This window comes from Corvus kubaryi, unplaced genomic scaffold, assembly GCF_017639235.1.
Source record: "Corvus kubaryi isolate FWS band 111438036 unplaced genomic scaffold, C.kubaryi_AGA036_p1.0 65381, whole genome shotgun sequence".
Taxonomy (NCBI): Eukaryota; Metazoa; Chordata; class Aves; order Passeriformes; family Corvidae; genus Corvus; species Corvus kubaryi.
In genome coordinates, this window is record NW_024581962.1 from 196,344 (window position 1) to 222,845 (window position 26,502).

The following is a 26,502-nucleotide window of genomic DNA, read 5'->3' on the forward strand; positions in this document are numbered from 1 at the left end:
TCAGTTGTGCCCTGCTTTATTTGATCTGATTTGACCTTCTTATTCTGTGACTACAGAAACAACTTGAAACATGTGAGGCACAGCAGTAAAGGATGCCTTTCTCTAATTCCCTTTGCTGCTTTCTTACTATTATTTCTTGCTATTATTTGATTTCACTAGATTTTCCTCCTGTTCAGGTCTTCTAGTTTCTTACCAAGGTGTGAAGTTCTGTTTCTTGTAGTTTTTTTCATCTTTCCTCATGCTTTTCCTTGCTTGGTGGCTGTTGACTCTTTAATTGGCATAAACATGATTCCTCCAAACATCTATGGTCAATGAACATTACCTCTTCTTCAGTGCCCCAAACTGACATACTTTTATCTACGTTGTTATCTGCAAATAATACTTGTTATCCAAGTAAACAGTAGTGACTTTCTGTCCTGGACCTTGCTCAGCTTCATGGTTTAATTAAGAACTCAGATTTAAGAGGAAATTTAGTAGTGTCATAAACTAAAAAATGTGCAAACTCTTCGGAGGACAGTAGTAGTGTTCAAGATGGTCATGATAAACTGTGAAAAGCAATTTTCAAACTAAAGCCAATATAAATAAAGTGTTATGCCTAGGAAGAAGGAAAAAATGAAATAAAAAACCCACCAAATATGAAAAAGGGATTAAATAGCTGGAAATTAATCCACAAAATAGAAGGCAGAAGGCTATCTTGTATCATATATATTGTACCTTAATAAGACTTAGTAACATTTATGTCAATATTATGCAGTCAGGAGAAATTCCATGGATTCTGGTGTATGTGCATGACTCTGGCAAATCCACATTTGGATGGGACCCACACGCACACAAGCTTCTACATAGCAGGAGTCCTGTCTCCATAAATAGACACTGTGTCTGTGCCACACTGCTCTTTGAAGAATGGTGACGGTAGGACACTGCAATATCCCACAGCAAGCACTCATCAAATACAAAACTTTGCAGCATCCATTGTGCAACTACAGCAAAAGAAAAAAGGAATTCTGTTCAGGAATATACTGATTGGAGTATTGTGCCCATGAAAGGGCAGGTAATTATTTACTTCCCATTGGTATTTAAGTTTCATCAGCCCAAGTCTCATCTTCCTAGGCAGCTGTCACACTTCAGGAAAAACTGTCAAGAATCTATAAAACAGTATCAAGAAGAAAAAGAGGTTAGATAGCTATCCTGTGATGATGGGAATGGAGTTCGCTTAGTCTAAAATAGGAAAGACTAAAGAGGGACATGATTACATTATCTTCTAACGTGCAAAAGATGTTACAAAGATGGTGGCAATTAATTGTTTAAAATCACCCAATGATGGAAAGATGTGAAATATATTCCTTCACAATTTCTGAGGAAATAGAATGGCTATAAGAACCAAAAGAGGCTCGAATAGGCTTCCTAGAGGGACTGTGGACTCTGCTATATAAGGTTTAGGACAATATACACCCATTGTGTAGATCATGCCCTGCTACTGTAGGATGTACTAAAAAAGTGTCTTCCAGCTCAATAAATGAAAAAAGAGACAGCATGAGACGATACCGAGATATTGTATTACTTGGCACTAGGATTGCATTATTTGTCTTCCAAGAAAGAAGACAATACACTGTCACATGGAGCAGTGCTTTTATGGATGTTTCTGATCACAGCATCATGAAAATGCAGTGATGGAAAGGACCTCAAAGTACCTTTTGCTCCAGCCCTTTAAACTGAAGAAGATTCAAATACGTCTGCTGCTTCAGAAGTGATTCAGAGCAGTGTGTTATTTGCAATTCTAGATTGATTCATTCTTAGTGTTGAATTTGAACATTATTATAAAATCCTTTTGCTGGTGTTTTGTTCTTCGGTCAAAAAAAACCCTTTATTTAACTTTGAGAGCAAGTTACACCTCTGAGGAAGCTACATTACTATAGTAAAAATTAACCTTGGGCTTGCACTTCTGATTTTTTCATAATTTCATTAAAAATATTTCAAAGTATGTAATTTTGGTGTGTTTTTTTAATCCCTCCCCCCAATAATGGGCCTATTATTGTTTTTTTTAACTTTATGAAATATTTTGGCCAAATATTTTGATACTAGAAAAAAATTGAAATGGGAATTCCTACTAAATAGAGAGTAAAATCTCCAAAGATTTTTATTAAAATTATGTTCTTTTTTCAACTTCTCTTTTTTATCTGTTTCTGCAATAATTTATGCTGTTGTAAATATTTTGTTATGATTTCCAAAGTTAGTGACTAGATGGTACCACCACAATGATTGAAGATCATGAAAATAACATCTTTTAAACTTATCCGAAAAGAAGGGTAATGTTGCCTCCAGGATCTGCTAGGAGTTGAGTACTACATATTTTACTTTATGAGGATTTCTGTGAGAAAATCGAGGATTTCTCTGAGATAATTGAGGATTTCTGTGAGATAATCGAGGATTTGAATTTACATCAAGTTACTCTGAAGAAACTGCCTTTTCATCCATGATTCCTCTAAGCAAAAGGAAAGGTGTTTTACTACAATCATCAACAGCAACTTTTATTAATCATGGCCTATGAAGGTTTAAAGAGGCTGTTTTAAGACAATTTCTGCCCCAAAACTGATATTATAAACTCACACTCTGGATTGTTTTGCAATGAACTCTTTATGTAACCATGCTTTAAAAATAGCAGTTTATCTATAGAGAACATCTCTGAATTAAACTGGTGGAGCAATAGCACCATTTTTGATGCTATTGAGAGTCCTCGGTGCTTTTTGCCATCAAAGTATAGAGTAGTGTTTTCTGGAGAAGTGGCCTGTGTCTGTGTGTATGTTTTTTGTGTGTGTAAGAGAGAGAGAAACAGAAAAATAGAGAAAAAATAAGAAAGAGAAAGACAGTGAGAAGATAAGAAAAAAGGAACAAAAGAAAAAAGAGAAAGAAGGAAAAAATAAAGAGATGAAGAGGAAGAAAGCAAAAGAGGAAGGAAAGAAAGGAAGAAGGAAAAAACGAAGGAAAGAAAGACAAAGCCAGTAAAAAGGAAAAAATAAATAAATAAGCCTTTGTGTTTACGAATGCTTTGCAGGTTTAGTTGTTCCAGCAGTGTTATTAGAACCCACACCAAGAGCTGTTTTGGGTCCCGGGGCAAATAGATTCTTCTCCCCCTGATTCTTCACCTGGAAAAGTACCTGGGTGGTCCTGCCATGACACTCCTCTCTCCTCAGTGCCCTCCTCCCTTCCTGCTTGCACTGTAGCACAGAAAACTTACATATGGGGCAGCAGTGGCTGCCAAGAAGTGAGAGAAGCTGAGCCAAGCAGAGGAGAGGGCTGCAGCCAGAGGAGCAGGGGTGCTCTTCTGGCCCCAGTCCCTGCAAAGGGGAGCTGACCCCTTCTCCAGTGCCACTCAGCCCCCACTTTCCTTGTCTCAGCTGGCCCACCAAGCAATTCCTTCTCTAACTGGTGTCAGCATATCCTTATCAGCATTTTCAGAATTCACCTTATGTTCTCACTGCACTTAAAATGGGCCTGAAAATAAGGGCTTGGTTTAATTACCATGACTTGATGAGAGGATGCTGTGTCCACCTGTGCCGGAGCACAGGACATCTGCCCAGTTTAGCCACCACCACTGTGTGGCAGCCACCAAGCAGCCCAGGAAAGTGCCTGAAGAAATCACATTGCCTTTGTATGGCCTCCCCACTTCCTCTTTTTGATAGGGGACTAAGTGGTGTGCCTCCTGGCTTATACAAATTTTCCAGAATAGAATACCCTCCTGGAGATTGTGTTCTTGAGTTCAAAATGAAATTTTTAAATCTGCAGAGGTCTGTTAGACTGGAAAAGGGTTCATATTGTCACATTTTAGCATGTTGCAAATAATGATTTATGTGACTGAAAAAAAGCCATTTTGTTCAACGAGGTTTCATTATACTGTAAAAACACTGATCACAATGGTGCCATTAGCCCAGTCACACTGGCAAAACTTGAGAATGATGCCTGTGAGGGAGAAGACTGAAAACATCCTCCTCTTTTTCCTAAAGCATGAAGGGTATATTGATTTAGTTTTTCTAAAATGAAACTGCCAAATTCTACAAAACAAAAGCTTTTTCAAAACAAGATGTTAATCTATATCTAATACACATATAAGGTTAAATACAGTGTGAGAGGCAATAGATATTACTGCAGTTCTCTGGTTCACTGCTTTAACGGAGAGAAACCTAGCACAAATCTAATTTTAAAAGGAAATTGCTGAAAGAATGGATGTAATAGAATGGATATAAGAACAAGATATTTAAAAATTCCATGCTCAGATGGATAATAAGCACTTCAAAATTATTCCTGGCCACTGAGAAATGTGCACTTACTCCAAAGCAACTACTGCTCTTTAATAATTGCTAGCCAGTGTTTTTAATTCTGACAATTTGATTTTTAGTATTAAGGTGACTTTGATTTGAATATATCTAAAGCCAAATGATCTAACAGAATTTTTAAAAATAAAACTGTGTATTTCTGACTTGAAAGAAGTCAACTACTAGACTTTTCCTGAGCTGTATTAGAATAATCAGCTTTTGAGGATGGTGAAGGAAATACCTTAATACCCAAACAGTATGGCTGAAAAGCAAATATTGATACTTTCTGGGAAACAGGATAGAAAATGAAAGACAAAATAGATTTCCCTTGTACTGTGTGTCAAGTATTTTCACAAGCCTGACAGGACTGATTTGCTGTTTAAAGCACAAACGGAAAATCATCACAAAAAGCACAAAAGACAGTTCATTTACTTTGCTCAGAAGACTAGCATTCAACATAACACAAGAAGAAAAGATGCTAAATGATTAAAAGAAGTCCATGGTGCATTGGGTCCAGGTTAAGAAGCAAGCTTGTGTCTGTTGACCCGAACTGGTGCTTGAGGGTGACTCAGCCGGTGCTTGAGAGGCGACTAGATCAAACATGGTAGTATAAACTAAGATTTCAAAGAAACATAGAGACCTGTGGTCCCTCAGAGCTACTGCTGTTGGATTCAGTGGCAAAACTCCCGCTGACAGAAGGACTGGTGTTTGCAGGACAAGTCAGTAACAAAAGGACCCACCTTTTGCAAATTAGGACAGACATTTGCTATGTAGAAGTTTGACTTGCTAGTAAAATTGTTGCAGAGGGATTTGAATTCACTAGCTGAAAAAAAATGATAAATGTATTAAGTTGTTTTGCATGCTGTGACAGATTAAGGGTAATCTTTTGAAAAGCTCCTACATCTTATTTCCAGGAGAGTCAGCGAGGTGTTTCAAGGGGCTTTGGATCAGTGCCTCAGTTAACTCGTGTCTGATTTTCCCTGTCAGTTGCTCCAACAGAGAGTCGTATGGCAGCCGGCAAGCTGTCTCACTGTGCCTTGAGGAATCACTTTCTAACTCACATCATAGCAGCTCTGCATAATAGGGGAGGATTGTAGTCTGCATTTGCGGGGCTAAACTCTGGCATTTGTGCCCCTTGTCTGTGCAAGTGGTATTGAGCCACTGTGGTCTACGACAGGCCCTCTTGGGCCACATGAGGTACTAGTGCTGGTAAGTATTGCAGTTGCAGCAGGTGCTCCTGCAGTGTGTCAGCCCTATTGCGTGAAACACCGCGGACACCAGGCTAACAGTGAAGTCATTACACTGCTCTTTCTCTGTTCTTTGTCTTTCTTATGGTTCCTATTTTGTTGGTTTTTTCAGGCATCTTAGAGAAATGCAAAGATTTTCTACAGGGATAATTTATGCCATGAACAAAGCAGTTCATTGCAGTTAAAGCAGTTGCTCACAGAATGAGACGCACAAAAGATAGCTAGGAATCGCTAAGTGCTAGGCTAAGCACTTATGTGCTCATCGCCCTGGTGAATGAGTTAACCATAGAGTTGCTACTGTCTGGACCAGTGTTTGCCAGGCCCCAAAGCACCAGAGAGGCGTCACTGTCTTCAGCAATGACACGCATGATACACTCAGCCTGGGACTCCTTTCTGGTACCTCACCACACTAATCATATTCCTGTCTATATTTGTGTTTTCACACTTAAATCCTTGAGTTATAGATGACACCACCTAAGCAAGCTCAACCTTGTCTGTAATTTTGGCCTTTCTTATCTCTGTACAGTCATTCTCACAGCTTTTTCTCATCAGAACAAGCCAGGGGGCAGGGGGAAGTTTTCTGTGGACGCTACAGAGAAACTAGAGCACAAGCCCTACATCAGAGAAAATAGAGATTGCTACAATGGAATAATTACACTAAAATTTGTAGCCAGATGAATGACATTCCTAATATTTTTTTTTCCTTCTTCTACACTGTTTATGCATTATACTGCATTATTGGGATCTCTCTTTTTAGTGTTAGCCCTTATTTTGACAGTTGTCCTCAGATGACAAAGAAAAATTCTTGTTTCTGTTAATTTATAGAAGTATACCAGAGGTGTGTTTTCCAAACTGGGTTGAAATGAGCAGCTAGCAGCTTTCTTGCTCCATATTCTAAACATTCTTTCCAATTATATTCCTCCCTCAAACACTCTTCCAAGGTCATACCTACACTGTTTGCCCATAGCTTTCTGAGTGCTTATACTTCTGGCTCTGTCTGAGCATAATTCAAACAGCATCACCAATCCTATCTAAAACACTCTTTCTTGGTCTAAAGTTCACCCCAATTTACTAGAGGCCAGCTGATTTGTGGTAACTCACATGGCTAGTGTGATGTAATTCATATTAGCAGAGCTGCCAGTGAAAGAGGAGAAATCAACCTATGGCAGTGAAAAGCGGCTGACCTAAGTCATATTTGCATTAGGGGTTAAAAATACATACCTGGGGTATTACATGTAATTTTTAAAATCCAAACTAGTTTTTAATATGCTTATGCTTTTAGCTACTTATCAGCCTGTGCGTTAAATGGCACTATCCAAAGCTTCAGCTATACTCTAGATAAGGGTCATAATTCCTTCCACAGTTTTCATGCATGAAGAGTAGACATCTTCATCAACATTTTGCTCTATCTAAGCCTAACCTATCTGCCTTAGATACAGTACTAGTAGTACTTATGCAAATAGGAAGATTGAATCAAATAGGTAATGGCTTATGTGATTTATATGCAGTTTACTGTCGGCAGAATCAGTAAAATCACATCTGTGTAAAGTGCATATTAATGCGCTTGCTGTTATGTGTATTGTCAAAATCTTTTCTTGAAGAGGTTTTCTGAAGGAGTCTTTGCATTGAGGATGAAAATTTGATACGCAAGGCCTACTAAAAAGAAGAGTACAAGGGTTCAAAAGAATTCATTATATTTGTTGAGAGGAAAGTAATAAACTGAAATAAGAAGCATACCACTGATGCTTCTCATGACAGGCAATCAGACAGAGAGGCTGAGTCCATCTGAAACTTGTAGGTGCCTCAGGAATTGAGCCTGTGCAATTCTCTACAGGTCAGCAGGGGATAATAAGAAAATCTGTCAAACTTGAGGGAAGAGTCAACTTTCTAGACCGCAAATCTGATCTGAGCAGAGTTGAGAGACAAAGAGTTCAAAAGGTTAATGCTGCTATGCTTATTTAAGTGAACGTTAGCACTGTTGTGAGAAAACAGATGGAGAAGAACTGGGGGAATTATTTGACTGGTTAGGTTTGTAAAACAGTGAGCTGAACAACAGACATTTTAGGCATAGAAGCTAGTCACAGTGAAAGCGTAAGCTGAGGTCTTCTTTCTCTTTTGCTTCCAAGTAGATTGGATTAATGGCCTTCCAATCATCACAATTATGTGCTCCTATTTAAGAAATCAGTTGGGAAACATCTGGGTTTTACATAACATTCACCATTATGTCTTTCATCAGATAAATTAACAGCTTTGTTTTGCAGTGGCTGTAGAAAGAGACAAAACCATTGGAGCACAATGGTACTTGCCATTTTTCTGTCAAGATGGAGCCACTATTAGGGATGTTACTATCAGTGATGATCAATGTGAAGCAGACATATTTACTGGGAGTCTGTTCGAACACAATACAAGGGAACAAATAGCAAGGTGGGGCCATTTTGTGGATAGATTACAACCTATTGCTCATGACCTGCCTTTATTACATCCCTTTCTTGCGATCTGAAGAGAAGAGAAACCCAAATAACAGCGGGTTCTGTTGCTCTGATGACAGCTTGAGAAAAAGTAATAAGGAATTCCTACAGCTATAAAAACAGAGTGAGGAAAGGGTGCCAAGTTACCCTTGGAGCTGTCACTCTTTGCAAGGCTCTTTTCTTTTCACTTACTTTTGTATAATACTTTATGGCTAAACAGCTATTTTTGTGGCCAGATGAGGACATAACTCATCCTTTGAGTCGTCTTGGAGAATTGGCGAAGAATTTCTGGTAAAATTTCAGATGGCAAGTGTTATTTCTCATCTGCTTAGATACTGTATATCTTGAAATTTCAGGCATCTGAAATTATGGATTACCTCATGTTTATTGGATCTGTTCTTTGGGCTTGAGCTATGTCCATTTGGAACAAACAATCAATCCCAAAAAGTGTTTTTACATTATTTCTTAAATAGTAATTTGTCTTTCAAAAATAAGGCAACAACCTGAATGCAGCTACACCAGAATATGTGAATTGGTTCTGAAAACACTATCATTTCATATTCTTCATTCCTTTACATCCTGTTTTAATTTTTGTTTTCTTTTCCATAATGCAGAAAAAGCCAGATCTGGGTGAATATTGAACAACAGTATTCATGAACATTCACAGGAATTTGAAATGGCTGTTTGATCTCTCCATATCAAGGCCCCTTGTTATCGGCTGCTCCTGCGGTTTCAGACAGAAAGATTTTTGTTCCTGAGGAGGTTTGAGGAATGGCTGATTTGTGTGAATACCCGTACTTGCATGCGAACGAGGCTACTCCTTTACAAACAAGAGCGTTCATTATTCCTCTGTTTAAAAGGATACACTAACCCAATTAGTGAGCTGGAAGAATATCCCGTGACTTAGCTAACCAATAACATGCTCCAACTAGGAGGCAGTGAATACTTAAACTGTGCAGTGTCTGAACCCCCATGTTGGCATTTCCCAAACCTTTGAAAGTTGAACCCTCTCTTCAGGAAAATAAGAACAATTGCACTCTTCACCCCTTCCGTGGTGTTATTAAAAGCATACCGAAGAGAACAGAGGCTCAGAGAAGTCTGTATGGATCTGGGTGTTCAGATGCTCTCCCTCCTTCCAAAACACGCTTTGAACAGTGTAGAAAGAAACTTAATGTTGATGCATTAAACCAAATTAGTTAACTCCTCTTGAAGCAGAGTGCCATCACACTTCTACAGCCTCAGGCTTTTTGCAGACTCCGGCAGGTATCAGTTACACCCAAGTAACATTTACAGCACAGCCTGTGAAAGAAATCTGAAGGACTGAGACTGGTCATCTACATATTTCCTCATGTTTGATTGTAGTCAAATGTAAACCACCTTTAATGATGCTGACAAAGGTTAGAGTCCACTCACCTAACTTGTGCAAATGCTAATTTCAGACAGTAGGTACATAACAACAAAAAAAAAAGGCTCAGAGGAATCAATGAGATCAAGAGGCATTTCACGTTTTGGAGATCAGACTTAAAGCCTATTCACAAATGATTCTCAAACAGAAAAAAGGTTGTATTTGCCATGAGTATTACTGAGGACGAATAATCCATCCAGCTGTGCTAAGTAGCATCAGAAAAAAAAATGAGTTCTTAAGTTATTTCTGGCTAAGTTATGCTACATATAAGGAGGTTTATATGATTTAGGTAAGATCTGGAAAAGTATCCAAACTTCTGAATTTATACTCAAGTTTCCACACCTCTGGGTTCAGGGTAAAAGGGAAGATTTACAGAGCCTGGCACAAAATTTAAAAGCCTACCTAGTAATCATCAGTACTCCCAACCCTTCCCACAGCTGCTATTTACCTCCACCTCCTTTTTTTTTTGACTCTACGGGTTTCTTTTTTTCCCCCTCCTCCAGTCTCAGTCTAACCCCTAGGATATTTAATTAATTTTCTAAATTATGCTCTTTTTATCTCAGCTTCTTTAATAACTGTTACTTCTTTACCCCACACTGTTCACTTTATCTTATCATGTGGCTTCTTACATCTACTCAGCAGATGCATTTTCAGGGCTCTTTGCAGCTCTGCCTGAGCACCTCATCTTTCATCACCCACTTCTTTGTTCCTCTTTATAGTGTTTCCTCTTCATACATTGTTGCTGCAGCTGAAACTATGACATTTCCACACTGTTCCGTGGGCCTAGGAGAAAAGCAAATATAAATCAGTTGCATTCCAGGAGATGATGTTGGCATGAGAATGTATATAGGCACTGCATTCAAGCACTGGTAAAACAAGACCTCCATGTTAGCTATTGAAATACAGCACATAAGTCTCATTCAAGATAGGATTATACTTTGTCTCTGAAATTTGAACTTTTTATTTTTTGGCATTGACTTCTATCTTTGACCAGTATTTGTTCTGGATTTAAATCAGAGAAACTTGATCTATATTATCTTACTTTAATGACAAAATGTACTGTCTTAACATGGTGAAAATTTCAATGACTGTGCTAGAAAATGTTACTGACTTTACAAGCTACCTACCAAAATCTTCAGATGACTGAGGACTAGCTGTAAGGCAGACACGACATTGCTCAGAGAAACAGAGAAAAAGTATCTCTGAAGTTGTTTAACAGAGGAGAAAAAAAAAAAAATGGAGGTTCCATATATCCTTTTCAGGGTGTTGTGCTGCTGGAATCTATAATATTCCCAGAAGGCCATTCTGACTTGCTTTCTTCCCCAGCCCATGATATGATGACTCAGTGTCCTGAAGCATCCCTGATTGCTTGCAGTCACATGACATAACTTGGAAGTTAAGCTTGAATACCCTTTTTAGGACAAACAGAAAAGTATTACTACTAGGAAGCAAATAATCTCATCTTATTTCCTCTTCCTTGTGTTCTCTTATCTTCTCCCTTTTTTCTTTTTTTTTTTAAACTAGACAGAGCTTGTAAGCACAGTATATTGGTTTTAAATTACTTGCGGTGTTTGCTTGTATTCCAGAATTCCTTCTTTGTTTGCCTAGTTTCAGGTTCTCGGCTGAAATAATGTACCTGCATAATTTTCAGTTCACTCTTGTCTTTAGCACCAAAAAATGCCTTTCAAATGGCTTTAGTCAATAAACTTTAATGATAAATAATGCAGTGTATGAAGTACTTATATATCTAGCTTTTCATAGTGTCCCTGTATTTTTCAATCTTTTTAAATGAAGTGAGGGTTTTAAGATTTATAAACTAACCACAAAGAGTCATTCAGTTGTTAAAGAAAATAGTGCACAGAGCTGCTGTGCTCTTCTAGCTTTATTAATTCAATTTGATTTCTCAAAACACGCGAGAGGTTCCTGTTGTTGGATGATCCCATCCCTCTGAACTGAAGTGGGATCAAGATGGGAGTGTTGGCCAATTTCTCTTCAGACCTTTAAAGTCACAAGCAGACAAAAAGAAAAAGCTTGGTCTCCATCACTTCTTTAACTTTGAAGAATGGCTTAAAATCTCTTTCTCACCATTGGTTAGAATAACTTTGCTTGAGGACTTTAGCCAGCCCAAACATTGTATTTAAGAGCAAATTGTTTATACTTCTGTCTCCTTCATCTCCAAGGTCTTCTGGAAGTTTTGGAAAAATTAGCATGTCTTCTTTTGAAAGTCTGTCCCAGCATATTGGAAGACATTTGTACATGTCATTTATACCTGCCTTCTGTGAAGCCCTGGAACTGCAGGGCAAAAAAGCAGGATGGGGTTGCCTTGCTAAGACTGTTCCCCTCTCTTTTCTGTAAGTGTTAATGTAAATTTCTGTGTAAGCTATTTCAGCTGTTGAATGGACAAGGCTGTGTGTTGTCACTGTAAAACTCCTTTACCAGCTAAGGAGAAGGATTCTAAGATGCCCTTCCTCAACTTCCAGCCTCTTTCTATCCTGTCTGTGCTTTTGCCAGCTACAGCACAGATCTGTGCCTGTCTCTTTTGCACACCCAAAGTCCCAATATTTCAGGCTGAGAGAAATATTTCCGCCATCAGCATCAGCACTCCCACAATAAAGTGGCTCTTGTAAAGCAAATGGAGGTTTTTGGCTGAGGGTGAATTACATTCCCCTTCTAAAGAGAATGAAGATGCACAAGAAACAGAATCATAGCTGTAATGAATTAGGAAGTCGTACTATTTTGCTTTTTAAAAATATGGTCAAGATAGCAACAACAGAAACTCCCCAAATGCTAGCTTAATTGAAATCTCCATGTCAGCTTTAAATCAAGCAACTATCAGCTTATGGAGGACATTAAAGGAGTTAAGAAATCCCCAACCACTAGTTCTGTTTATACGAACCTGGATGTTTCAGTTCCTTCACTGGAAATAACCCCAAAATGATGAGCTCCCAGCTCTCTGTTTTTTAATCTTATGGATATTGAGAGTTGTCCTGGTTTTGGCTGGGATAGAGATGATTATCCTCTTAATAGCTGGTACAGATCTATGTTTTGGATTTAGGATGAGAATAATGTTGATAACACCGGGATGTTTTAGCTGCTGTTGAGCAGTGCTTGCACAGAGTCAAGGCCTTTTCTGCCTCTCCCTCCATCATCAGTAAAAAGGCTGGGGTGCACAAGGAGCTGGAAAGAGACAAAGCAGGGACAGCTGACCCCAGCTGATCACAGGGATATCCCATACCTTGTGGCTTCATGGTGAACAATAAAACCAGGTGGGACTGACTGAGAGGTGGTGGCCCAGTGCCTGGGTAGTGGCAGGGCATTGGTCAGGGCATGGTGAGCAACTGGATTACGCATCACTTGTTTTGCTTCTTTTATCATTATTATTATTTCCCTTCCTTTTCTGTCCCATTAAGCTCTCTTTATCTCAACCCATGAGTTTTACCTTTCCTGATTCTCTTCCCCATCCCACTGGGATTAATGAGTGAACAGCTCTGTAGTGTTTAGCTGCCTGCTGGATTAAACCACAACAGGTATATAAGAGCAAATCCTAGTATTTCTTTTGAAACAGCTCTTTTCACTTAATTTCAGTTCACTTACAGCAGAACTGGGCACTGCTCCTGACTCAAACCTTAGGACATTTCCAAAACACTACGAAGTAGCTTAATTAACAACAATGAACATTCTCTGAAAATTCAGAATGGAAGCATAATGCTAATTTCAATAAAAGAAATGAGATATTTTATTTCTATTGTGCTCAATGAAGCACTAGCTGTGCTGGCACTATGTTCATCTTCATGTAAATGTAGGCAGGACTTTACCCATATTTCTAATAGAGCATGTTTTCAAATGTTAGTTTAGCTTGGGCAAAAATAATCTAGAAGTTAGAGCTGTCGTTAATACCTGGAAGGTAACCCTAATATGTGGTTACTGAGGTCCTTGGAAAGTGGGTATTGATGGCTAGGTCCAGGTTGATTACCTTTTTATCTATGCCCTTAACCCTGAATGAGTACCTTTTGCACAACTGTAACAACAAGTGCTTAAAGTAATTTACAGCAACAGCAAAAGACTCCACTGGGGAACAGCATGACATCTAACTGCTTTCTGCCTCCATTCCCACAGGGCCAACTTGAAATGCCTTGAGGGAAGGACAAGCTATTCCAGCTATGCCAGCTGTTCTCCGTAGCATCATTATTCACTGGCACAACTAAGAGTAGTTCTGAAAATGCTCTAACTTGCACAAGGAATTGATGTCTAGGTAGGAGCTTTCAAGAGCAGAAAAGTGGGGGACTGGGGGGGTCTGGTGGAAAAATCGTCATTCTAAGGGTCACTGAGAGCTCCTCTGACACAACAGGAGTCGAGTCTTTAATGTAGCACTGAAAATTAGATGAAGAATTTTATTTCCACTCCCTTGTATCAATCATTCTTGTTTCCTGTGCAAACACAGACATTTTTGTCATTAGGCTAAAAATAAAACCTTTTGAGAACTCAAGCAACTGGTCTGTCTAGTTCTTTTCGTGCAATGTTTTTTCTGGTAGTAGCAATAACAGGATGTGCTGACCATTTCTCAGTGTAATAATCTGGTCTAGTCACTGATATAAACAACTTCCCCTTTAACCTTATAATTTATTCACAGCAGGCCTAATCCAAGACACCTTAAATAACAAAAATATTGATAAAGAATTTGCAATTATAGACACTCTCCTGTGTTAAGTATAATAATATCACAAATAGTGTCCTGTGGAGATAGGTGTCTTTCATAAATCTGACTAAGGTAATGTTGTTATCATTCTTGCCTTTCCAAGCAAATTCCACTTAAAAGCCTGAGCATGGTTATGGTGCTTATTCCAGTGCAGGAGCCTAGGAGGCTAAAGTGTTGTGCAAAAGGCATGTGCCTGTTTGGGGTAACTAAATCCTTCCTTGCAAATTGGTTGTACTAGTAACTATAATGCATGCGTACGAAGGAGAATTAAAAGAGTTTGTATGAGGTGGAGGGTTCACTGTCATTTCCCTCATTCCTCCCTTATTTCCTCCTTATTCACTGAACTCTCATCAAGACTTTCATTGCCCTCTCCCCTGCTGATTCAAGGAAGTGTTTTTAAATGGTGCTCTCTGAGTTAATTTTAGGGTTTAGGTCTGAATGGTCCATGTTTCTGTTTCCATCCTGATCAGGAAATACAAAGCCACAGTTCGTATTCATGCTCAGGTTTGCAGAGAACCATTTCCCCAGCACTTATTTTAAATCTTGTTCTGGGAGGAAAAAACCCTTCCAGTTTGAAATAAAGCCAAATTAGTTTCCCCTTCCTGAAGTATTTATTGTGCTTCCATACTAAAAAAATGCTGAAAGTCAGGAAAACATTAATCTATGTGCAGACCTATACAGATGCTCATTTTTTGTTGAGAAAAATAATGAGATTGCAAGTAAAGTTTCTGAACCTTATCTCGTATACATTAGATTCACAAAGGGAATTTTAGTTCTACTGGAAAACTTTTCCCTGAATTATAGGAATATATGTTTAAAGTGACTCATTACTATAATGAGTTATATCAGAGAGTATGACTGTAAAGAACTGCCACTTTACTCAGCTACTCCAGCCATCCTGTGGGCTGAGCACTCACTGCATTTGTAAGGGTTGTGCCTTTTATGTTATACACAGGGAGTTGTAGTTAGACCATTTAAAACAGAAACTGACGTCTATGGGGAGACCGGGTATGAGACAATGTTTTATGCTGCACAAGCCAAAGGCTTGTTAAAAATTTCTTTTTCACACACATTACTTCCATGCTAATGCATTAACAAACTGTGGTGAAATATTCATCATTTATAAATAAACATTACAAATGGTCCCACAGCATACATAAGGGAAGACTGAAATTGCAGCCAGAGTAGGGGTTTATCACTAGCCAATAGTGCAGATATAGGTTAAGAGGGATCTTGTCAGAGCTGCTGCCCTGGGAGATCATGTTGGGGTGCACGAGTCAGTGTCTGTAAACTGGCTGGCTATTGCCAGAGCATACTCATCTGATGCCTTTAATTTTAACATGTCAGGGGGAGAAAAACCTGGATACAACTTCAGTCTGGGGGTGAAAGATGGTAGCTTTGATTTTTTGTGCTCACACCAGCTCGGTGACTGTTATTTTCTGGGACATGCTGACTTCAGTGGAGTTTCTGTGCACAGTGCTTGTAGAAAATCAGGTCTGGTGGGTGCTTCCATGAGAGCTGGAATAGATGACTGACCTTCCATAGCTTATACCTCTTGAGGGAACAATTTACAGAATATGGGATATGGGAGATTTATTTGGAAACCATATGGAAACATTTATGTGTAGCTTTTGTGAGTCTGGGATTAATGTAACAAAATATGATACTCCATATTTGTTGGCAGGATGATGTTGAAATGGAGGGTTCACCTTTCTATACATTCATTTAAAAGTGTTTAGATTTTTTCTTCCACTAGAATGTGTTGGGGACCAAACATTTACAATATAAATGGACTCTCAAAAAACCTCAGTTGAAAAGGCTGGTTTTCATAAAAAAACCCAAACAACAAAGTAAAGATTGGCCTGGAATACAGCGTATGAAATGGCTTAATCATTTGGGTCAGTGTTGTCATTCCCTACTAAAGTAATTTTTCCAGGATCCAGTTGTAACTGGTGATTCTGGTAAATAGTTGTCTTATGTCCATGGAGCCTCTTTCCTTTACTGTATTGGAATCACTAGACTGGTGTGACTTATGTCAGATTAGGTCTGATTTTCTGATCTTGCTTTGACTGGTCAGCTTGACAGGAGATTTAAATAGAAGTTGCCCTGCTGGAAGAATCCAAGGAGGAATCCAGTCTGTGGTCTTACCCAGAGCCTCTGGAAGTGCACAGTGAAAAGCTAACCCCCGTTCCCACAAGAGTTTGCATCACACAGTTCTCTCTACTGGTTTCTATGTACCACTCAAGTTCCTGAATGAAGGCTCACAGTAGCTCTGCCTGTAGGTAAAAGCAATGTTAGTTTTCCTTGTAGAGATTGCAGCTGAGTTCACAGTGGAGATTTAATAAAGAATGATGATCTGTAAGGCTGCTTCTCTTCTTTGAGCACCTGTAAAAGATGATTAATTGTTCCCCCCAAGAAATATTTTTTAAAAAGCTTTCTCACCTTCCTTTTTCCACCTGTCTCCTCTGAGACTACACCTGAACTTAGAATTTGTCACAAAATGTAGGTGGTGGAAATGTCTTACCTTCTGCCACACAACTGCATTATTTGGAAGAGAAAAGTGGGAAAGAACTTAGATAGCAAAGTAAAATGAGTACAAACCCATACCATAAATTGTATCAGTCATTCTCTCTCTAGATTCTTCTGTTATCTTTAATATTACAGAAATTAATATAATCAGATAATATTCTCAAATACTGTTAATGAGCACAGGAGATAGACAGAAGGGCCAGTCTGGACAATGTTGCCAGAATTTCAGCTATACAAAGCCTAAAGGCCATGGGGGCCTAATTTTACCTGGGACAGAAAGAAAAGTTAATGTGATATTTTCTGAAAATAGTGTACATGTTGATACATGCTAACCAGAAACCCTTTGGTGATAGTGATATGAGTCTTCTAGGGAAGACAGATTAGAAAGGGGCAGATTGTTGTTGTAGGGCCAGGTGGCCCCAGGCCAATGAGGACTACATGATTAATGTCCGCACTGAACCTGTACCTTGCACTCTAGCTGTAAAGTACCTGACTTCTGCTGGAACAATGAATTCAGAATAAAGAGGAGGATGCTAGAAGTAGTAAAAAACTCTCAGGGGAGCGAAGAAAGCCTCAAATAAAAGGGAAAATGAGACTTATGACAGGATAGTGTTCCCTCAAACAGTCTGGGTTGCTTGGACGTGTCTATGGTGAACAGCTGATATTCGGGTCTGAGTCCTTCCTTCTAGGGGACTTCATGGAGCAAATCCAGGTCCTGCTGCTCTAGCCAAGAAAATAATAGCAACTCCAAGATCCTAGAAAGCACAGGGTTCGTTGTGACTTGGCATAGTGATTCACAAGAGAGGAAGGTGCCAATGCTCAGACAGCATGTCGGGCATGTCAGCTGGTGAAGGAATTTGTTGGCATTGCACCCCAGCTGGTGCAGATACTTGGCCTTTTAAAATTTGATGGAGGTGCTGTAATACCTAATGTATTCTGCATCTCCAAAATTGCTTGTATCTGCCTTTTTTTTTTCTGCAAATAGAAGCACTTGCCCTAAAAGTGAATACAAAGTTTCTGTTTTATGAAAGCTTTTCTGACATATTGCAACCTAGGTAAAACTTGAAGGATGCTATGCTTAGGGAATGTGACTCCTGAGGAGGCTACTACAGCTAATATAATTCTCTGGGGAAGTATTCAAAATATATGTCCTAAAATAAACACCTCCTGCTTACAAGCAATCTTTTCTACTGCTGCAGTTCTTTGGCAGGAACGCTGTCTTCTAGGTTTAATCCCTTAAGACTTCAATACATTTTATCAGTGGTTGGATTTTTGTGTGGTTTTTTTTGTTTGTTTGTCTGTTTTTAATTATTTCCTGTTTTCCACATCTTTTCAAGAGCACTGCCTTTTATAGCAGAAGCCAGGTGGTGTCTACTGATTGTTCACTAGTCAAAAATGAACAGAACCTATTAATTGTTCAGGCCTTGCAAATCCTAGACTTCCTACTACTAGAAGGAGAAAGCTGGTGTGTTGCAAGATTGTTTCCATCCTTATGCTTTTGTCTGATTTCCAGCATATGCTGTAAATATGGTAGGCATATGTGTCTATTTCCTTTATGAATCATGGAAGAAAATGTGTACACTGAATGTGCTGCTCTTGTTAATTTTTATGCAAGTGTTTTATTTTCTTTATTAGGGTGAGATATATCTTATATTAGGCTGCAATATACAGTCATTTCTCTTTGTACAGATGGCTGTCTCTAAGTATTCAAATGTTTTTACAAACTTTTTTGCTAGGTCCCTTTTTTTTGTATAGGACACCCTTTAATTCTAAGGCAAAAAATACAATCCTTCAAATCTTACTTAAAAGAATCAATAATCCTTGTTTCTCCAATGATGCTGATTTTACAATCCTTCATTAAATAGATCAATGCATTTCCATCACAATGTTATTCTTACTTTACTGAGAAATTAATAATAAGTTTATCTTTTCTGAAAATTGCATAAACTGGTAAAGAAAAATCGAACTTAGCCTTTATGTTTCTTTCATTTTTGAGGGAAAGAACCTTATAGAATTTCTGTTAAGATCTGCAGTGTTAAATGTTAAATGCTTCTGCTGTAAGTGGAGCTCTAAGAATTCTCTTTCTTTTAGAGAAACCAAGTTTCTCTAAGCCACAGAAGGCTCCAAGATTATTACTGAGTGGCTGCAAAATCCAGTTATTTCAACTCAATTGCAGCTCTCAGGGTTTGACTTCAGCTGTGACTGCATGTTACAAATCATATGGTATGCACAATGGAAGCAAAAAAAAAAATCAGTAACAGTGAGATGGAAAAGACCTTAGAGAAGTAAATTTCTACGAACAGGTTGGTGTTCACAGTGCTGTCCAAATTAGCCTTCTAAGTGCCGGCCTTTACTGCTATGAAAAAAAAGAAAAAACCCCAAACAACCAACATTCCCTCTAAAACTTCAGTATAAACTCCCCTTATTAACGTGGCTGCCACTAACGTTTCCTCCCTGGATCTCTTTGGCTCTAACCCACCAGAGAATGGCTCCTACAGCAATCATTACCAGTGAGGAATTAAGCCACAATGAACCAGGTGAACTTCAACAGGGTTCTAGCACTTATGAGCACAAAAGGTGACTAAAATTGCTAGTGATTTTTCCGGCCACATTAGCAAGGAAAGGAGAATGCTTTGAGGGAAAGCACTAAAGTATCCAAAACAACCCTTAGAAGAATAAGGGTATTCATAAATATTCATAAGGGGAAAATATCTGTTAACTCTTTACTTCTATGACTGAAGACATTTAATAGAAAATGTCTTTTTTTACTAGATTTAGTCTGTGTTTGATTCTGTTTTGAATTAGTCTAAGCAAGTCTGGGTTGTAAAATTGATAAAAGAAGCTTTACTTGTGAAAAGCAGCTGCTGGGATTAATTGTTCCATTTACCTAGTCAGATATTTAAGGTTTGGTATAACTAATCTGCAGATACTTTTTTTATCTGGGAAGTTTCCTGATGTAAAATACCTCTTGCACTTTTCTTAACAAACTCCAGATAAAGAAGGGTGGTTCCTTACCCATGACATCTATAAAATGTTAGTTCTGCCCTCTTATTTCATACAAAATTTCACTTACTTACGTAGTTTTCATACATTTATAATAATAAGCAGAAATAAGTAAAACAAGTAAGGAACTTGTTATTCTATCATTTATTATCTCTATCATCTTTAAATTGTGTAGAGATTGATCAAACAAGTGAGATAAAAATATTTACCTTTGAACATATTTTTAATTTTTTTGCTTAAGAATGACTTATGATTAAAGAGAAGTGGAAAGGGGAAAGAGAATTGGAAGACAAAGTGATTTCTCAGGTCAGATTTTCGTTCTCTGTATAAAATGTAAATTGAGAAATGCAGGGGGTTATAATGGCTTGAATTTAAGGAGTCTCTACCTCTTTCTGCTGAGCTCTATGTGTTGAAGAGACTTACTGGCTTCTTATGGTGTCTAGGAGTAGCTAAATGAGTTAAAAAACTGTAAAAATCTTCCACCAAACTACCTTGGTTATTTGCAAGGAACAAGGAAGAATTTTGTTTGTTTGTTTTTTGAGAGACGGATTGAAAGTTTTTGAAAGATGACGAGCGAGTCAGCAGGGTTTGGAGTACTGAGATGATCCTTGATAGCTGATAGTTCAAGAAAATGCTTCATCAAAACAGAGCTGGCAGGCATCTCTTCACTCCTTTGAACCTTCAGAGTTGATAAGGAGGTTTTAAAATATGTTATTTGTAAGAAAATTTGTTTTTCATGTATCTGGTTTATAAGTAGGGGGTTTTCAGTATACGGAACACAACAGAAAGTGGCTATGTCTTCATTTGAACAAAGGACTAATATCAATGTCAAAAAAATCTGCCTTTCAGCAATTTTATTAACAAATCCATTGAAAAAAAAATCTCTGGAATCACTCAGAAAACTCTGTCAGTAGTAGATTTCATGTGTATGTGTGAAACCAGCAGACTAGTCATAGGAACTTTGTAATTAGTGATTAATATTTTGAAAGATCCCATTAGTAGCAATCCTAGTAGAAATAGAGAAAAGGACGGTGTGTCCATGGTTCACCAGCAGGACAGATTGTGGCTTTACAGAACATTCAGATGTTTCAAGTTCTTTCTTAGACATTTCTTAGATGAAGAAAACAACTGGATCCTGGGATATTTCACTGAAGGCTGCTTTTGTCAAACAAAGAAACAGGAGATGGCTGACCTCTCTCTTTGCTTACAGAAAGTTTTATATTTTCTACTGTTTTATATTTAAAACACTTTATATAACAGGCCAGGCACTAATGTTATGGAGTCACCAAGCATACATGTACAGTGGTTCCTGTCAGCAGCAAGAGGTGGACGGGTTTTTCTGGAGACCAAAACAGTCATTGTGGGAGAACTGAAAATTGATCTTCCCCTCTCTCACTCCCTTTCCCTGCTAGAAAATGGAGCAGGGTCTGATAGTTGGAGGCAGGAACGCCCAAACAAACTGCTGCTAACTTGTAGAAATCACCGCAAGAAATACAGTTCTATCTGGTATCTTAGAAACCCAACACACATCAGTCATTTAGTCACTCACTTCTTCCATCACACTCTTATCTCCCTTTTATTATGCTTTATCTTTCTCACAAGCCATTCCGGGTCTAAGTCTGTAACATATTTACATTGTGCTAGTTTAACAAGGTAATTCTTTTTCTGCAAATACCTGCCCAGTACATCTTGTCCTTCTGGTGGGACAATATTTATAAATAAAAAATAACAAAGAAAAATATTTTTCCTTAGAAGAACACACTAAATAGACCCATAAAATTTAGGCTGCAGCCTTCTCATCTGCTTGTTAAACAAATGTGTTTCATCTACAAGACAAGCAGAATCTGGTATGTGAATATCAAAGCAGAATCTGACCTTTAATGGATCTGTGTGTATGACCTAAAGGAGAATTTTTATCTCTGCACTGAAAGTGCATAAAAATGTAAACTGGAATTGGTGCTATTGATTTGGTTCTGGTACTTGTTTCTTTGTAAGTCTACTGCACTCTTCATGACTTTTGGGGATTTTTAGAACAGATGCATGTTTTTTGCTGAAAGAAATGGGTGTGGGAGAACTGCAGTGAGCTGGGCTTGTTTCCATTATGCTTAGAGGCCTTTTCCCTGTCACTCAGGTTAAACTGAGAGGTCCAAGTTAAAGCATCCATCTGTTAAACTTTTCACGACACAAAATGTGTTACTCTAAACTTGTGAGAAAATAAAAAAATTAAATCTTCTGATTCTGGAAGAAAAAGAAATCAGAAGTCATCAAACAAGCATCAAAAGTCAAGGGGAATAACCAGCACTAGGACAGGGAAAAAAGCAGGGATATAGCTGGTGGCAGGATGATGTGAGTTATGGCTGTATAGGTAAGAAAGGTCTTGGACAGATGTGGGTGGAACAATTTTGAGGAAATAGCAGTACCTCTCACCAATTACAGTACAGAAACAAAACTCTTTGAGGATGGACTGCTTCTGAAGTAATGAGTGAAGGGAAGGCCTGCATCAAAAGCTGAGAAAGTCCTTTTATTTTTCAAGCAGTGTGTATGAGCTATTTATTTTATAGATCTTTCAAGCCATTGCTCTGATGAGTTGGGAAGGACTGACTGGTGAGATTGACTCTGCTGGCCCTTGGTGAACTCCTATCCTGGGATTCAGCTGTGAATCTCCCTCCACCGTCTCAAGAGCATGCCTAATTTACACAATCTATCTCCTTCTGTACAGCTTCCACTGGAGTCAATGGGAGTTGTGTGCCTGAAGCCAAGGGCAGAATTTGGCTCAGAGAGAGTATAACAGCTCCAGTGCTTTGCCAAATGAAATACATTTAGAGTCTGACATGCACAGTTGGATGCAGTAAGTAAAAAATCAGTTTTACTGGATACAAGGCTTCACTGACTAGTGTTACTTCCCTCTTGTCATTGTTAAAAGATGTGCTTTATAGGAAAAACTGCTGGTTCAAGCCAGAGACTTATCTTTACCTACTGTTCGTAGAGTGATGCTTTATGTATCTCCTTAGTTTCCAGTGCTGTGTGGCTAAGGACTTTCTGTGTCAGAGGCCACATTTTTTATTTAATTTTGCATCAATTATAATAAAAGTTGTGCAAAGTTTAATCGATTTCTTTGTCACAGCTATTCAAAACACCATTCTTTTTTAATTCATTCCAAGTAATTTTCCCAAATGCAGCAACAGTAGCAACACAGTTGACTGATAAGATCTATACCTCATTTAAAACAGACATTCAGCTTGTGTAGTCACTGCTAAACAACAAGTATTTTACTGCTAAGTCCCAGTATCTCAGTTCACCAGTGTCAGGAACATGAGTTCTAATGTGGCTTTTTCTTGTGAGGTTCTTCTCATAAAAAGCCATTTTGAACTACATGCAAATGACTGTCTTATAGAAGTAGCCTTTTAGTCTTTATTGACAGTATATATAGGTAATTCCTATGGGATCATTTCTTCTCATAGCTGCGAAGTTTAATCCAACAAAATTGCACATATGGTCAAGAACTCAGCTATTCCCAGACTTTTACAGTCTACAGGAGTCTTCCATGGGGACCATTAGTTGCAGCTCTTTGTTCTTCCCTAAAAATACAGTGGCTTACTGCTATTTCCCTAAACAAATAACTGTAGAAAAAAAATACAGTGCTTTTCATTGGTAATTGCATATCCCTGAAGTGATCTGCATTTGTTTCTGTGCTGTGTTTTTTGAGGCTTTTCTTTTTTTGTTTTGATTTTCTTCAGTGATGCTTCTGCTTCTTTTCCTTAGTGGTTTTTATCTTTGCTTTTAAATTTACAGTTCTCTCCTCTAGTGAGAAAATCCAAGTGAGGAAATCTCTTCACTAGAAATTATTTTCATAGAAATCATCGATTTGTTCAGCCTCCTTAGAACAGCCAGTCTTCACAACAGTAAGGAATCTGGTCTCTCTGACATGGTAAAGTTCAAGACTTGTATCAGTTGTTTCCTTTAAAGCAAAAAAGCAGAAAACCTTGGTTTTCGATTATGTGATAGTTTACAATACTTCTGTGCAGTGCAATATACAAGACCAGATTATTTTTCTTTAAAATTATGTCAGGGCTTTGTGCAATATTCCCAGGAAGCCCTATTTCCTAGCTAGACGTTTCAAGAATGGAACTATCAAAAATTTCATAGATGCAGAAGAGATTGATATAAAAAATCAAAGTGGAAATGTTTTGGTTAAAACAGTGGAAGATGTCTGGGATTCTTTTCCCCCTCAACATGTGGATTTTAATAACTGCTGTTTGTTGTTAATTACAGAACATACTGCATCTTCTTATAAACATGCCAAAGGAGAATCAAGTTAACTTGTTATATTCCCCTTTGGATATGGTGTCCATATACAATATTTAGACTAAATCCTGTGACTACCTTTTTCCAATTGATATATTAGGGAGGCAGGTTCTCAGCAATCTGGACAATGAGAGGGTGGGGGAGCTGAATCCCTAATCATGCTCATAAACTAAAATGCCACACTGTACATGTCTGCGAAGTTAGGTGCCTTGAATAGACCAAAGATACCCAACTCATATGCATTTCTTTGAGCAATTAAATCTTAGTACTTGATGCGGAAAGAATGCCTCTATGTGTGAATTTAGCTTTCAGCATGTGAGAAAGTTTGCAGAGCCTAAAAGGAGAGAGAGAAAAGCACCAGTAAGATGAGAACATTGTGTCAGGTAGTGACTATCACCTAGGAGGATCTTAAAACATTATATGCAGCATCTGAAATATTTCCATATATGATTAAATTTTATGGTGTACAACTATTAGTTAGATGTGCCATAGCTGGTACCTTATTCCTTATTCATATTTGCACAATCTATACATGTAAAAAAGGGGAAGCCACATATATGGAATAGACAAAGAAATGGAATAATCAAAAGCCTGCGTTTGAATAATTAAACAGCCTGAAGTTACTGAAGTCCAAGAATACTTTAATTAATCAGAACTAATAAAAAAACTTAAATAAAATATAATTAATTTTATATAAGTTTCGGTGTTTCTTAATAGAATAAATCTCTTGTGTGAAATATTTAGGTAATGACTATCATAAAGGAGACTGATTTAGAGTGTAATAATGTGTTCTGAAAGACTCTGCTTTTCTGTGTCAGTTAGGAGGAAGATGTCATTATACTTGACAGTGTATTCATTGTGCCTAATACTCAGTTAGTTGTAGCAGAGTGTGTACAACAATACTTCCATAGTATTTTTCACCCTGCCCATACACCCACTCCATCACTGTGGCTGTCCCCAAAATATTTTAGAGAGTTCATTCTCTCACTCTTCATTTTTTTTTCTTTCCCATTTCTCAACAAGCTGAATACATCAGAAACAGGCTGAACTGTTGGAAAAAATGTGGGATAGACATCTAAGAGTCTGTCTATTACTTTTGTAAATTTCACCCATGGCCACCCACAGAACAGCTTGGGGTTTTTTTTTGTTTTTTTTTTTTTAAATTCTTCTTTCTGTCTCCTGTCATATTTCCAATTTTATGACTGTTTGGAATACCAGAATTCCTGTAAGTCAGTAAAGTTAGGAAATATCTGCTAAAGCTTTGATATGTTCATTTTCCAGAGTTATTACTGTACATGAATGATGTGAGAACATTGTGATCCTCTGCTGCTCATTATGGCTATGTACCTCCATTTAAGAAGGTTTGTTAAAAATACCATAAAGTTCATTATGTACTACAATGGCTAACTATACTCATTAATTTTGAAAATGCATGTAATTTAAATTGGTATTGAATACACGCTAATGCATGGAAAGGTCTGATTGCATAGTAAAGGAACAGATGGTCTTCGCCTTGAGGAGTTTACCACCTGAAAATACAAAAGCTGTGTAGGGAGAGGGTGTAAACACAGAAATGAAGGGCTCACCACACAGGAGGAGAGTGGGGATGAGAAGGGTTGAGTCACAGGGAAGGAATGAGCAACAGCCTGTCAGGAAACACCCTGTGAGTTCCAAACATTTTTATTTTGTTTGATAGGGGTATGGGTAGGTGGAGATCAGTTAAACAGGACAAAGAAAAGGCAGGGAAAGAGAGGCAAGGGCATTTCAGGATGTGGAGAAGAGAGGAGGGAGCAGGCATGCGACAAAGAGGAGGGTAGAGATAGGGAGAGATGTGGGGGCGAGATGGATTGCAACAATCAGCAGCGGGAAAGGATAATTAAAAATCATGGGTGTCTGTCAGACATTAAGCCTCTTTTACCTTTGCTATGTCAGCTTCATTGTCAGACTGGATCCTCCCTGTAGTCTCTTCCTCATTCCAGGCTGCTCCTGTCATTGTTTAACACAGTTGTGCATGAACCATGCGTTCAGACTGAAGCCATAAAATTATACAGTGCACTTAATTGAAAGATTGAAAAATTACTTTACACCGACAGACTACACAATGGTTGACACTTAGGGACTGATCTTAGGCTACTGTAGTCAGTGAGTGTAATTTAATGTTGTAACTTTCAAGTATGAAACCAATGATTTTTCCTTTGGCAGAGGGAAATTGTTCTTACACCACGTTAACTTTTAGTGTTGGAAAGGGAACTTCTCCCTTAACCTAACCCTCTTAAAGATTCAGATAGCTAATAATATTTCTCATTTATGCTTGAGATGGCCTCACTCTCAAGAATTGTCTGTGTGTGTGTATATTTCCTTAGGTCGAGTGAGCTATTAAATTTCCTTAATATTGAAATGTTTTGCTTATGTGCTGAGAATTTTTATTTTGCTTTCAAAAACGATGGCAGATTAATGGTAAATAAATATTCTGATCAGAAATCCTAGATCAGCTCTAAGTCTTTTGTCACTGCCACCCTTCCTTTCTCAGAGAAACAAA

The 26,502-nt window shown here is 38.1% G+C and overlaps 1 long non-coding RNA gene across 1 annotated transcript in view; it reads right to left on the minus strand.

Annotated features, from left to right (window-relative positions):
• Positions 1-25,950, minus strand: part of LOC121673403 — a 32,146-nt gene extending 6,196 nt beyond the window's left edge. The window contains exons 1-2 of the long non-coding RNA XR_006019203.1: positions 25,882-25,950; positions 10,130-10,213 (exon numbers count right to left, since the gene is read on the minus strand). This is a non-coding gene — a long non-coding RNA (uncharacterized LOC121673403). The remainder of the gene's footprint in view (positions 1-10,129; positions 10,214-25,881) is intronic.
• Positions 25,951-26,502: the final 552 nt, after the last annotated feature.